Genomic DNA, 12,912 nt, shown 5'->3' with positions numbered 1-12,912 from the left:
TTCAGAAGAAACCAACACCTCTTCTACCGGTCCCTTGATGAAAATCCAAACTAATGTTCACCCATGCAAAGAAAAAACTTTGAACTTTTGGAAAGAACTGTGGGAAAACCCAGTGGAATACAACAACACTGCCTCCTGGATCAAATATATTCAACAACAAACAACACAAAACAAGATGGAAAATACTGTAATAAAAACTGATATGGTGGCAAAATAAGCAAAGAAGGTCAAGAACTGGAGTGCAGCTGGCCTGGATGAACTGCATGGATACTGGCTAAAACACCTGACAAGCCTCCATCATCACATAGCCACTCAATTTGATCAAATGCTTCAAAATGCAACAAGCGAAGAATGGTTAATAGCTGGTTGAACATAGTTGATAATGAAAAGGCACAGAACCAAGCAACTATCGCCCAATTACTTGTCTGCCAACAACGTTCAAACTTTTTACAAGGATACTGGCAAATTCAGTATTCAATCATCTGATGAAAAATAGTTTGTATCCAGTAGAACAAAAAAGGAAATTATAAAAAATCAAGAGGAACAAAAAATCAGCTGCTCATAGACAAAATGGTACTAAAAATGCAAAATGAAGAAAAACAAATTTAAATATGGTATGGATTGATTACAAGAAGGCATTTGACTCATTACCCCACAGCTGGATTAACACCTGTCTGGAAAACTTTGGAATCAGCAAAAATATCTGTACATTTTTGAAAGCAAATATGCAAAAATGGAAAACAGTTCTAACAACAAATGGGGAGAACATGGGTGAAGTCAACATCAGATGAGGAATCTTCCAACAGGATTCACTTTCACCACTACTGTTCAACATTGCATTAATTCCACTGACAATAATCCTACGAAACACAAAACTGAGATACCAAATCTCAAGCCAACATGGCAAGATAAATCATTTACTATACATGGACTTCTTAAAATGTATGCGAAAAGCCCCACTGAACTTAAATCAATACTCAACACAGTTCAACTGTTCAGCATGAACTTTGGACTTGAAAAATGTGCTATATTATCCATTCAGTGAGGAGAAATGGAAAAAACAGAAGGAATAGAACTGAGAAATGGAAGCATAGTGAAAGCATTAGCAGAGGATGATGGTTACAAATACCTAGGCATGTTGGAAGCAGATGACATCTTGAATGGAAAAGTCAAAGAGTCAACGCAAAAGGAATACATCAGGAGGGTCCGCAAAATATTAAAATCAAAGCTGAATGCTGGAAACATAATTAAAGCCATTAATACATGGGCAGTTCCAGTGATACGCTACTCAGCTGGAATCATCAACTGGACTTTGGCTGAATTGGAAAACATGGACTGGAAAACATGCAAATTTTTGAATATGTACCATGCTTTACATCCACGAAGTGACATTGACAGGTTGTACCTGCCAAGAAAAATAGGGGGCAGGGGGCTATTGCAAATCCATCAAACTGTAGAACAAAAAAACAAAGTGTGAATGATTATGTGAACCAAAGTACAGAAAAATTGCTGCAGGCTGTGAAAACGGAGAACAGGATAAAAACATCAGAAACAAAAGCAGAATATAAGGTTGACAGATTAAATAGATGGCAAACCAAAGCTTTGAATGGACAGCACTTGAAAAACATTGAAGGAAAATTTGATGACAACTTGACATGGACATGGCTTAAGATGGGAACTATTAAGAAAGAAACGGAAGGTTTAATACTGGCTGCTCAAGAACAAGCACTACAAACTAATGCCATGAAAGTGAAGATATAAAAATCCACTGACAACCCAAAGTGCCGACTTTGCAATAACAAAGTCAAAACTGTTTCAAATTTAATATGTGAATGCAGCAAAATCGCACAAACTGATTACAAAGCTAGACATGACCGAGTTGCTAAATTAATCCACTGGTCATTATGTAAAAAAATATGATTTACCTGTATCCGGAAAGTCATGGGAACATAAAATGGAAAATGTTATTGAAAATGAGAAGGTGAAGATCTTGTGGGACTTTCAAATACAAACAGATCATCATTTGGAGCACAACATGCCAGATATCACAGTTGTAGAGGGCCAAAGTGTACAGTTTATTGATATCACTGTTCCAGGAGGTGTCAGAGTCGAAGAAAAAGAACTAGAAAAAATAATGAAATATCGCAACCTGGCCATCAAAACTACATGGCTATGGATGAAGCATGTAACAGTGATTGTCATTGGGGCACTTGGCACCTTGTCCAAGAATTTTATAAGATACATCAACAAATTGCAGCTTCCTGCAATAACACCAGCGGAACTGCAAAAACTACTCGGAAAATCTTATATTTTAAGAAAATACTTGGTTGATACCTAGGACACTGACAACAAACCATATCAACCATTAGCGCCAGTCAATGGTATTTGTAATGCATTTTTGAATGTTCAATTGGCTGAGTTTCATGTTTAATGAATAAAGATAATAATAATAATAATAATAATAATAATAATAATAATAATAATAATAATAATACCACCAACAAAGAAGAGTAACATCAAGAATGATTTGCAGACTCAAAAGCAAACTAAGGAAGAAAGAGAGGAAGAGGTTGCTGAAATGGATGAAGATAAAGAACAAGAAAGCACTGAAGAACAAGCACCAACACATAGTGCTCAATTAGCTGAGAAAATAAAGCATTAAATGGAAGATGCTGAAAGAGCACATTTGCCAATGCTGAATCAAGTGAACTGGAAAGACTTGGGAAATGTACTAAAAAAGGTCAATGAGGCTGTGCAAATAATTCAAACCACTACATTAGCTGAAACAAAATAGCTGATCTATGCAGCAGCCTTCATAACCACCAAAGAATTGGGTTTGAAAATACAAAAGAACCAAAGAGGCAAGAAGGGGAAGCCTAAGTGGAAAATTCAGTTGGAATTGAAGATCAAAAAATTCCGTGGAGACTTGAGCAACTTAAAGAACCTAAAGAACAAGCAGGTGAAAAGCAGCCTGGAAGCAAGATACAATTTGGAGAATAAGGAGATTGCAGTAGTAATTGAAGAGCTGAAACAGAAGGTTGTTGCCATTGCTGAAAAGTTTAGAAGGTATGAAAATCGAGTAAATGGGTTCAAGAAATACTCACAGTTCAGAGCAAATCAGCACCAGTTTTACACAAGCTTAGAAAGTGGAGATGGAGTAATAACTAATGAAATGCCTGATAAAGAGAAAGCTCTGAAATTTTGGAAGAGTTTGTGGCAAAACAACAAGAAATACAACAGAAATGCAAAATGGATCAGATTGCGGATTCTATTAAAGTGCATAAAATGGAACATGTGAAAATAACAAAAGAAATGGTGCAAAGGCAGTCAAGAAAAGTGAAGAATTGGAGTGCACCTGTATCAGATGAGCTACATGGCTTCTGGGTGACAACTGGAAGGACATTTTTGATCCAAAAAGATAAAGAAAAAGGACAGGACCCTGGAAACTATAAGCCAATCATCTGTTTGCCAACAACATACAAGCTCCTTACTGGTATAATTGCAAACCAAATTTACGGATACTTGAAAAGAAATGACTTGCTTCCTATAGAACAGAAGGGATGCTGCAAAAATTCAAGCGGAACAAAGGATCAACTGCTGATTGACAAGCTAATCCTAAATAATTCATGGCTTGGATAGACGATAAGAAAGCATTTGATTCAGTTCCCCACAGCTGCATCAAGAAATGGCTGAAAATCTTTGGCATCAGCAGCAACATACAAAAATTCATGGAAACTTCAATGAGCCTATGGAAAACGAAGCTTATGGCTAATGGAGAAGAAGTGGGTGAAGTTGAAATTAAATAAGGCATTTTCCAGGGTGATTCCCTTTCACCCCTACTATTTATACTCTCAATGCTACCACTTACAACCATTTTGAAGAAGGTGAACTATGGATATGAACTTGCAAAGGAAGGACTGAAGATCTGATACTTGATGTACATGGATGATTTGAAGCTGTTTGGTAAAACAAAAGCTGAACTGAAATTATTAATTGAAAGCACAAAATAATTTAGCCAAGACATTGGTATGCAGTTTGGAATTGACAAATGTGCAACAATGACAATCAAAGCAGGCAAGTTCATAGAAGATGATGGAATAGAATTTGAAAATGAAGAAATGATAAAGGCAGTAAAACCAGAAGAAACTACAAGTACTTGGGAATTTTAGAGGCCTCTGACTTAATGCATAATGAAGTCAAGGTATTAACTTCAGCTAAGTGCATTCGATGGATATTTGCAAGATATTACAGTCCAAATTGAGTGGAGGAATCATCATAAAAGCCATAAATACCTGGGCTATACCTGTGATTTGATACTCTGCAGGAATAATTGACCGGACCCAGATGGAGTTGGACAACCTGGACAGAAAAACAGGAAGCTTAGGACAATGAATCATGCCTTGCACCCTAAAATGTTGACCGACTTTATCTACCAAGAGCAGAAGGTGGTCGAGGACTCCTACAAGTAAAGCAGACTGTGGAAGAAGAAAGACATAGCTTGAATGATTACATCCAGAAAAGTAAAGAACCAATGATTAAGGAAGTAAATAAAGGAGACCTTTTGAAGATAACTAAGTCAAAAGCTGAATATAAGAAAGAAGTAATTGAGAAGCAAGCTGAAAATTGGAAAAGCAAAGCTATGCATGGCCAATACTTGAAAAGTATTGAAGGCAAAGTTGTCCAAAAACTAACTTGGAACTGGTTAAGATCAGGAGTACTGAAAAAAGAAACAGAAGGCTTTATTTTTGCAGCTCAAGAACAAGCCTTAGCCACAAACTGCACGAAGGCAAAAATTCAACATGTTACCACCAACAGCAAATGTCGCCTCTGTAATGAGAAAGATGAGACAGTCCACCATTTATCAGTGGGTGCAGCAAAATTTCACAAACTGACTACCTACAATGCCATGAGCGCATTGCTAAGATTATTCACTGGAAATTGTGCCAAAAGTTTGGATTTGAGTACAGAAAAAACCACTGGGACCATCAGGTTGAGAAGGTTTTAGAGAATGAGAAAGTCAAGATCTTGTGGGCTTCAGAATTCAGACTGACATGCACTTGGCTTACAACACACCTGACATAACAATAGTTGAAAAGAAAAAAATATGGTCCATTGACTTTGCAATACCTGATGATGCACGAATAAACAGCAAGAAAAAATCACAAAGTACCGAGACTTGCAAATTGAAGTTGAGTGACTGTGGAAAAAGAAATTGTATGTTGTCCTGATTGTAATTGGAGCCCTTGGAGCAATACCTAAATGCCTACCTTGCTATTTGGAAATTCTAAATTTACCTGACTTGAACATTCTGATTCTATAAAAAACCACCCTGCTTGGAACAGCTTATATCCTCCAACGTTACCTTAACAGTTCCTAGGTCCTTGGTTAGGACTTGAGCTGTTGAGCTACCAACCAGCCCCAAAGGCTGTGAATCTCACCAAAGATTAACCACATAATAATAATACAATGAATACTTATAAAATGCATATAAAGCGATCACCAAAGATTAACCAAATAATAATAATAATAATAATAATAATAATAATAATAATAATAATAATAATAATAATAATGATTTGGACATTTTGGACCGAAAAACCAGGAAACTAATGACAATGCACTACAGTTTCCATCCACGCGGTGACACTGATAGATTATACCTGCCCCAAAAATCAGGTGGCAGAGGATTATTACAAGTGAAGCAAATAGTTGAAGAAGAAAAATGTGCACTGACTGATTATTTAAAAGAAAATCAAGAACATCTATTAATCGAAGTAAAGAACAAAAATCTATTGAAGGCCCAACAGATGAAACAAGAATACAGAAAAGATGTGATAAAATCAAGACTGGAGAGTTGGCAGAACAAAGCATTACATGGTCAATTTCTGGAAAAAATAAAAGATAAAGTGGACAGTAAAAAATTTGGTTATGGTTAACAACAGGTACATTATAGAAAGAAACAGAGTCACTAATCCTGGCTGCGCAAGAACAAGCTATCCGTACAAATGCCATTAAGGCCAAAATCGAAAAATCCTCTGATGATGCCAAATGCAGACTCTGCAAAGAAGTTGATGAAACTGTTGACCACATACTCAGCTGCTGTAAAAAAATCGCGCAGACTGACTATAAAATGCGGCACCATTCAGTGGCACAAATGATCCACTGGAATTTGTGCAAAAATTATAATATTAAAACAGCAACAAACTGGTGGGAACATAAGCCTGAAAAAGTCATTGAGGGTCAGATGGTCAAGATCTTGTGGGATTTTCGCATACAAACGGATAAAATACTGGCGCATAATACACCAGACATCACACTGGTTGAGAAAAATAAGGTTACAATCATAGACATCGCAATACCAGGTGATAGCAGGGTTGCCGAGAAGGAATATGAAAAAATCGCGAAATACCAGGACTTAAAAATCAAAATCCAACGATTATGGCACAAACCAGCAGTGGTAATTCCAGTGGTAATCGGCACACTGGGTGCTATTCCAAAAGCACTGGAATTACATTTAAAACAGTTAAAAATTGACAAAATCACCATCAGTCAAATGCAAAAGGCCGCACTGCTTGGATCCGCACACATATCACAAAAATATGTTACGACGTCCTAGGCCCCTAGGTGGGGCCCGACTAGTAATTAATGCCAAATCCGGTGAAACAACTGGCCGCTGTGATACAATTCTGTTGATGCAATAATAATAATAATAATAATAATAATAATAATAATAATAATAATAATAATAATAATAATAATAATAATAATAATAATAATAATAATAATAATAATAGAAATTTGGAGCAGAGGAAAAGGAAGACCTATGCAGAGAAAGATTGGATAAGTCAATCTCTAGGCTTAAGAAAGTGATGATTGTGATAAGTTCTTCCTATTGGCATGCTATCTTTTTGTAAGCAAATTGACTGCTATACTGAACTGTGGCTTGATATATGTACTCTAGCCACCATTGCCCAGATAATAATGCCAATAAGGATGGAATCAGGGCTGATCTGTTTAAAGGACAATTCTATTCATCAGATGTGCATACAGTTCAGAATTTGGATTACCCTTTGTCTGCTTTTTGTAGGTTAGCAATGATGGTTACATGAAATTCTTGGCTCATTTGGTGTGTGTGTGTGAGTGAGTGAGTGTGTGTGTGAATGAATATTGTTAATAAAGTGACTTAGGAATATATTTCATTTATCTATTATATACTGTATCTAAATTGCAAAATTTGGAGTCCTGCAAAATCTGAAGGGTGTTTTTGTTTGTTTTCTGAATTAATGTGCACATGTGGACCAAAGTCAGGTAGCCTTGCATTGAACTACACTATTAATATACTTCTCTCCTTCCCTTATCAAATTTGATATTGATTTTTCAAATCTGAAATTAAAATACACACATTTTGATAACTTCCTTTAATAGTCACATATTTTCAATAATTTGCCATATTCATTACGAGATTTAATATTATAGAATTTATGCAATTCAAAGAGCAATATCATAATTCAGTTAAATTTGCTTAAATGTGGACTAAACAAAATTCTTCTTTTTTTCCCCTTAAAATGTTTTACTTCATTATTACTAAATAGGAATAGAAATATTACTGTGACTATTGTTGGTATCATTATGGTTTAGTGCAGAGTCAGCCAGATGTTTAGACTGGATTTGGTATTAGATTGGATTTGGGATTTTTATTAAATGTACATGTATGTATGTCAGATTCACAAGAATCTGACATACATAGATGTTCTTGTTTCATGGTTTTAAAGGTATTGTCATAGGATGTAAGTTGTTCAAGTAAAGCTGTCTTTTGAAATTGACTGACAATTATTTTGTTAATGTCAGTAATGTACAAGGGTGTTTCTTTTGTTTTAGGATTGCATCCAAGGCACCTATTATTATTGGTATTATCTTTCTTTTGCCTCAGTTGTTCTACTTCTATTTGCGTGTCTTTGTGTTTCGTTATCTCCTTCAGTTTTTTCTTTTGTATTTGGCTGTTTCCAGACACTGCCACATCCACTATCCAGATTTTTTTCTCTTTCTCATTGACAATTGTTAAAGCTGGGATATTATATAGCAGGTCCTTTTCTGTTTAAAGTTTAACATCCTAGAGCACTTATTATTATTTTTCTTCAAGCAGCAGTAAGCATTATGGTAATGAAATAATTATATAAATGCAAATCTTTCCTTTATTTGCACAAAAAGCTATCTTGTTATCACTCTCCTGCTGGACACATGCCTTTGGAAATAAAAGCGGACATTCCTGTTGGCCTTGAATTTCTATTATCAGAATTCAGTGTTATAGGCCAAGATACAGATTACGATTGGGGTTACTCAGTTTCTAAATGCTTTTTTAATATGTGCCTTTTAGAAATGATAAAAACACATTTTTTTTAGATAATGAATAATAAATCATTTAAAAAATCATGGTCTGGTCCCTTCACTGGCAGTAATTCCCATTAATTTCAGTATGATATTTTTCTGAACATAGATGCATTAAATTGCACTATTAATGTCAAGGAGAAAAGATGTAGCATCTCCAAAGCATTTTGAGAATTGTCATGGCAGCATCTTTCAAATTATTAATGCATACTATTCTACGATAGCACCAGGGAAAGCCTAATTTTGAATAAATCATGGAAATAAATCTTTGAGATAAAGCATGAATATTTCATGTAAAAATTAATGTAATATATCCATATACCATTAGTGGGTGGGAATGCTTAGCTGAATGGAAGGAAAACTGACGAATTACTGTTTGAATAGTACGCGCTAATTACATTCACACTGCAAACACTGAATTAAAAATTGGTTATTGTAAATTTCAATACAATGTGATATATATGATTACTCCTTATTCATATCAGTTTTGGCACCCAACCATCAAATGGATTCCACACTATTAGCTGGAGGAGACAGAGAATGATTTTTAAAATATCATATTAAAATTCACATTTAAATTATTATTTTTATTAAGATGGCATTTTTTAAAAAAAATATTAGTGTCAGTGCAAAGATTCTACCAGACATATACAAATTTCTCTATTTTTCTCTGCTGTACATTATAATATAGCATTAATGCCCAAAAAGGAATGTGAGGGTGGAGATAAGTGTCAAAATAAACATGAACAATTGTATACCACTCATTTTTCTAGGTAGTAAGAACAAAGCATATAACAAGATAATTTATGTAGTTCATAGTTGAATTGTGGTAATGTTGGTGCTCTCTGAGCTTGTTTGTTTTTTTGCAGATGTTTCATTGCCCAGCTAGATAACATAACATTGAAGATGTCTGCAAAAAAGTGACAAAGATGAAAGAGTACCAAAGACTCAACAAAGCATACAGTTAACTTCTACTCTCCAAACAATAAAATTAAGAAGTGTTTTAATTTGGAAATACTGGAATATGCAGGATACAATCTTGGTCAGTCATTGGGACCAGAGGTTTAGTCTTCCGAACTTTCAGACTCATGTTGGAGATCATACTGGTATATGATGTGCTTTCTTGTACTGTATACATATCTATGTTTCTGGGATTTTTTTTAAACTAGTAGGTTCTTCAGTTCTGCAAAACAAAGAATCATGAATATGAGAAAATAGCATGGGAGCTAAATTTGCACATTAGATAAAAAAATAGGCATCAAAAAATAGGCATCTATGTAGGTAACAAGCAGAAAATTCAGAGAAAATGTATTCCATATCCAAAAAAAGGCAGATTCATTTTTATTTCAAGACAAAGAAACTTTATTTATATATTGTTTACAAAAACAGTAGTTTAAAATGAGATAAAAAAATTAGAAAAGTAAAACAACCTATAATCATTTTCTGAAAAATATTAAAAGTCAGTAAAATGCTGTGGCTGAAAAATAATACATTAAAAAAGGACATTGAAAAACATTTTTGCTACCCAAGAAGAGTACTATGTCCAAAGTCATCAAGACAAAAATGGGGAAAAATCAGGTTTGAAGCATAAATGTTTATTATGATGACGTTAAGTATGAAAAATTTGCATGTAACAAATGGAGGCAACAAAAAGCACATATAGTGTTTTAAAACTGACCAAGATAGGAAAATATTACACAGTCATTTATGTAAACAGTGTGTATCGACAATCGGTGAGAATTATTAGAAATTTGAAATATAAAATAAAGTCATTAGAAATGAGAGAGCAAACATAGTATGAGATGTTATATTGCAGGACTGTCAAACTCCCAGACCATAGGTTGGATGTGTCATGCACTAGCCATGCCCATACCTAGTTTAGCAAAGGGGGGAAAATATGTCATGTGATGCCACCGTGATGACGTGAATTTGACATCCCTGTTACATTGTAATAAAAACTGTATGAGAATCATTGAACTATAACACTTCACACATTGGTATAATTGAAAAGAATCCTATCTGATTTATTGATAAAACCATTCGAAGAGAGAATAAGAAGGAATTAGAAAAGATTACAAAATATCAAGATTTTCAAACTGAGATAACAAACAAAGAGAATATCAAGCAGTAGCTATTATTATTGGGGCACTATAGTCAGCGACTTGGGGAAGAGCTGGAACAGTTACTGAGAAATTATGCACCAAATCGTCCCAAATTTTTGGAAGGGAACCAAATTATCTCCTTCTATAAGAAATGCAAGGGTCAGCAAATTGGACAAGAAAGAGATTCAAGAAGTGAAGGCATGTAGGATTTCATCCATTAAAAGCAACTCTTTGAATTGTACTCAGAAAACTATTGGTAACCAAAGTGGCACCCACAAAATCTATGTCACATGGTTTAAATATTTTTTTCCTAGTCGACAAGTTGTTGCAAACACTGCAAACCAAACGTAGTTTCTGGGTCATTTTCAAAGGCAATTCTGTGTGGAGTACATTGCAGTAATTTAGGTTCAAGATAATGAGAACATGATTTACAGTTGCCAAATCTCCTGTTGCTGAAAGTGCAGGTGCAACAGCTCAAGTTAGAAAGATGAATCAGAACTTATCAATATAATTTGAAATATTTTACAGAGGCATCTATAATAGTAAATTGGAAGCCTTACATCAGTCATAATGATAGTACAGATTCTAAATCAGTTCACTTCAGAATAAAAGCATTTTTATTGAAAATTGTGTATTGCATACCATACTGGTCATGTGGATTGGAACATACTTCAGATGGTGTTTGACTTTCAGATCTAGGCTTTAACACCCAAATGATGCCCTCGACGTGATGTCCCGATGCCTGGAGGCTGTGCGGATCTGGATGGGGAGGAACAGGCTCAAGCTCAATCTCACCAAGACTGAGTGGCTGTGGTTTCCGTCATCCCGATTTGTACATCTTGTTCCATCTTTGACGATAGGGGGAGAAATTTTAGCCCCTTCAGAGAAGGCTCATAATCTGGGAGTCCTCCTGGATACGCGGCTTAGTTTAGAAGAACACCTGACGGCCATGAACAGGGGGGCCTTTTATCAGGTGCGCCTGGTACGTCAGTTGCGCCCCTTCCTGGATCGGGATGCTCTGTGCACAGTCACTCATGCCCTCGTCCTTTCTCACCTGGACTACTGCAATGCTCTCTACATGGGGCTGCCCTTGAAGAGCACCCGGAGGCTTCAGCTGATCCAGAATGCGGCCGCGCGGGTTGTCATGGGGGTACCTAGGTGCTCCCATATTACACCCCTTTTAGGCGGCCTGCACTGGTTGCCGGTTGTTTTCCGGGTGCGATTCAAGGTATTAATTATGACCTTTAAAGCACTCCATGGCTTAGGCCCAGGGTACCGCGAGACCACCTACTGCCACCAGTAGCCTCCCACCGTCCAGTATGATCCCACAGAGTTGGCCTCCTCAGGGTGCTGTCGGCCAGGCAGTGTCGGCTGGTGACCCCCAGGGGGAGAGCCTTCTCTGTGGGAGCGCCTTCCCTCTGGAATGAGCTGCCCCTGGAGCTTCACATAATCCCCGACCTCCGGTCCTTCTGATGCGCCCTAAAAAGTTGGCTTTTCCAGCAAGCCGGCCTGGCCTGTTAATTTTAACTTCTTTTAAATGTATTGTTTTTTTAAAAATTCGGTTTGGTTTTTTGGATATGGATTTAATCTTTTTTAACTTTTGGGATGTGTGTTTTTTAATGTTGTACGCCGCCCTGAGTCCTTTTGGAGAAGGGCGGCATATAAATCCAAATAAACCAAACCAAACCAAACCTCCTTTCCATTGTTGCCCTTGCTTATTGCTTTCTCTGATGGGATCTCGGGGTAGCATTTCCGCAATCCCAACTTTATATTTACATAAAAATAATTTTCTCTATAACATTTTGTTTCCCGTTATTAAATCCACTTGTACTGTTTTTTTAATTTGTATACTTACAATTTAATATATTCCTATCCACCTCCCCCCCTGATTTAATAATGTGTCATCTGGGTTTCTTATTTTATGCTTTGTTCCTTTTTCTTTATACCATGTTTCTCCGAAAATAAGACAGGGTCTTATTTTCTTTTGACCTTTGAAATAAGCACTTGGCCTTATTTTCGGAGAGGTCTTATTATTTCTGAGGTGGAGGAGGTGGCAAGTGTGATCACCTCATGGCTGCTGCTGTGTTGCAATATTTTCAGGGAGGTCTTAATTTTGGGGGAGGGCTTATTTTAGCGCATGTGCTCAAAAGCCCGATTGGGCTTATTATCCAGGGAGGTCTTATTTTGGGGAAAACATGGTATTTTTATCTCTTTTCTAACTGAATTGGCAACTTTTGATGGATGAAGTTGTATGAAAAATTCTGGGTGGCTCAGAGACCAATTATTATTTGTCAGCCCTCTTTTAAAAGCTATTAAGCCTACTTTTTATATATACTAGTTTCCTGTATTTTTCTATTTAAAAGTATTGAAAACCATGCTATTGTCAGTAATGAAGATGGGAACAAAGGCAGTAAAGGATCAATAT

General features: G+C 36.1%; 1 protein-coding gene across 1 annotated transcript in view; it reads left to right on the top strand.

The window, feature by feature from the left end:
• Positions 1 to 12,912, top strand: part of CNTNAP2 (contactin associated protein 2) — a 1,236,760-nt gene that overhangs the window by 63,924 nt on the left and 1,159,924 nt on the right. The window lies entirely within an intron of this gene.

The sequence above is a fragment of the Natrix helvetica genome (assembly GCF_964273705.1).
Source record: "Natrix helvetica genome assembly, chromosome: Z".
Lineage (NCBI taxonomy): Eukaryota > Metazoa > Chordata > Lepidosauria > Squamata > Natricidae > Natrix > Natrix helvetica.
Note: the sequence above shows the minus strand (reverse complement) of the source record. Positions and strands in the feature narration are given on the sequence as shown.